This window comes from Otolemur garnettii, unplaced genomic scaffold (genome assembly GCF_000181295.1).
Source record: "Otolemur garnettii isolate 467f Iridium unplaced genomic scaffold, OtoGar3 scaffold00003, whole genome shotgun sequence".
Taxonomy (NCBI): domain Eukaryota; kingdom Metazoa; phylum Chordata; class Mammalia; order Primates; family Galagidae; genus Otolemur; species Otolemur garnettii.
The window spans coordinates 21,499,579-21,502,319 of NW_003852398.1; the positions used below are offsets into that span (position 1 = coordinate 21,499,579).

General features: G+C 55.5%; 1 protein-coding gene across 1 annotated transcript in view; it reads right to left on the reverse strand.

Moving 5' to 3' along the window:
- The window catches only part of CNOT8 (CCR4-NOT transcription complex subunit 8), a 24,186-nt gene extending 22,716 nt beyond the window's left edge, over nt 1–1,470 (reverse strand). The window contains exon 1 of the mRNA XM_012808685.2: nt 1,237–1,470. The gene's annotated coding sequence lies outside the window, so the exon portion shown is untranslated. The remainder of the gene's footprint in view (nt 1–1,236) is intronic.
- Nucleotides 1,471–2,741: the final 1,271 nt, after the last annotated feature.

The window sequence follows — 2,741 nt, forward strand, 5'->3', positions numbered from 1 at the left end:
AAAAAAAAAAAAAAAAAAAAAAATTTAACTCCCAGAAGAGCTCCATATGAAACTATACGAGAAGGAAAGGTTTTCACCAACACACACCCCTACGAATTACTGAGATCCTTGTCCTGTGCTCACCTGTGCAATCTGCTCAGGTCGTTCCTGTTGACTTACAGTGTAAACTTCTCCAAAACAGAATTCCTTATTTACCCAAGAAGACTCTGAAGAGCAACTCCACGATAAAACCCCCCCGAAAAGTTTTCCCTGCAGGCAATCCACCAGGCCTTACGCGGGATAAGAACGTTAGTTTGAGCCTGGTTTTTCTGGTTTGGTTTTGTTTAAGCCTACGTGTACAAGGAAACAATAAACATCACTTCCCTACTGTAGAGAACTGAACAAAGACTTTGCCGTGCATGATTAAGATGGAAAAGGAAGTGGCACGGCACGTAAGAAACGGCAGCAGTGCCGAAGAGGGTCCTCTGTACACACAGCCGCCGCCGTCCTCTGGCACTTGCCCACCCCCAAACAGCGTTGGAAAGCACTGCCCCGGACTCAACCGTGGTTCAAACGGTTCTTAAAACCACCCGAGTAGCCCAGGTCTGTGAGCTGGCTCCTCCAGAGGAACCGCTCTGGTTCATAAAGCCATAGTCAGCAAAGAAAGTTGTGGGCCCGCAAGAACTAAGGAGGAGGTAGTGAGTTAGAAGGGGGAGGCTCGCAAGGTTCTAAACTCAAGTCCTCTCCCATACTGTCTCCCGTCATCATTCTCTTCCCGTTCAGGATCACTCATTCACTGAGAACTACACTCAGCCTTCCCCTCCTCCTTCTAACACCCCATTCCTTTCCTTTCGTAAAGCAAAGGTGTTAAAATTACAGGCCTTAGCATCCTTCAGACCTAAGTTCTAAGCCAAGCCAGGCAACACCCTACTCGTATGGCCTTGCATAAACCACCTCTTTCGTGCCTCAGTTTTCCTATGACATAAAATGGGTTTGATGATAAACAGTATGCACCTCGGAGGATTGCAGTTGAGGTTAAATAGAATGAAACACATAAGGTACTTTAGTTATGGCACATATCAACAGAATATTATTATTGTGTAATGGTGGTTATTATTACTACTATTCAGTGGGCTTTTTCCCTCCAACACTCTGCCCCTCACATGCCTTACTCGCCTTCCTCCAACAGGCCCCCGATGGCCTACCACACTCTTTTTATCTCACGCTCCTTTCTCCGATAACCACGGATCCGCTTACCCTGGCCAGCAGGGCCCGCGAAGCGCTAGCTGGCGGGCTGGCAGGCTGACACCCCGACAGCAGCTGCAGCAGCCCCTGACCCGAAGCTCTCCTCCTTCTACCCCGGATCCGCTCCTAGAACCGAGCAAGCCAGTGAGATGGGCGCCTCCGTGCCCAGAGCGGCCTTATGTTCCGCAGCAAACAACCTGGCTGCACCACTCTACCCGCCCGATCCTCCCGACTCGCCTCCTCTCTAGATTCGCTCCAGACGCTCGCGCGCCTGTTCACGCCCGTCCCACCCCTTTTGCGCGCCCCGGCGACTCCAAGAGTGTTCGTTCTGCCCGGGAGCGCGCAGGGAGCAGTGCGCAGGCGCAGAACCAAGAAAGCTGCGCAAAAAAGGTGGAGTGGGGTGGGGTGGGGTGGGGCGGGGCGGCCTCCAAGGACGCAAGCGAAAGGTGGTCAGCCTTAGGCCTTCTAAATCGCAGGATTAGTAGCGCTGGCGGAATTCAAACACGATCCTTAACTCCTCCTCCATTTCGTTTCCTTTTCCGCGCGCTCAAGGAAGGGGCGTGGTCTAGAACTAGCCTCCCACTGGTAGGCGTGGCCTAGAAGACCTAAGCCTGAGGGAAAGGCGTGGCCGGTCGGACCAAATCGCTCAAATCACGAAGACCCCTCCACCTGGCTGTGAAAGACCGTTAAGATCGTTGACAGGGAAGAACTTTGGGGGGACCTTCACTGGGGGAGAAGCTGAACTCTCCTCCCGTGCTCATGAGCCCCCTGGCTTCCCTCACAAAGCATCTCCCTCAAGGGTCCCTTTCAGACACAATTCGTTGAGGCTGGAGTGGCACCCCAAAGCGAGGCTGGTGACGTCCGCCAAGGTCCGCCTCGGTTCCCGCCTCACAGAGCCAGGAAAGGAGCGTTGCCATAGCAACTGGCCTGCCGGAGTTACAAAGGGGACAGCGCCTCCAGGGGTAAAAGCGACCACCGGTGCTTTCCAGAAGCTCGGCGACCTCGGCAGACGCGCGATGGGCCAGCCAGATCCTTGTTTCCAGAGCCGCGGGGCCCAGGCCTAACCCGGGAGCCCCTACGAACCCGCCAATTCTCCAACGCCTGCCCGGGGCTGTGTGACCAGGCCGGGACGCGCCCCTGCCTCATGTCCTCCAGCAGTGGGGAAGGAGACAAAGCCCCGACTGCTCGCCCGCAGCCGTCAGCTAGGGACTGCCCTCACTGTCACTCCCGCAGGTGCCCCGGCGAGGAGGTGGGGGCGGCCGAGCGCGGGTCTTGTCGCGGCCCCACGTGCTTTTACTGAAAGGGGCTGTGGTAAGCTTATCTCCCTGTACCCGGAGTGACCGGCCGGTGGCCTCCCTGCTATCCACTTTTATTTATGTTTTTAGACAGAGCCTGAAGCTGTCACCTTGGGTAGAGTGCTGTGCAGAGGCGTCACAGCTCACAGCAACCTCCAACTCCTGGGCTTAAGCGAGTCTCTTGCCTCAGACTCCCGAGTAGCTGGGACTACAGGCGCCCAC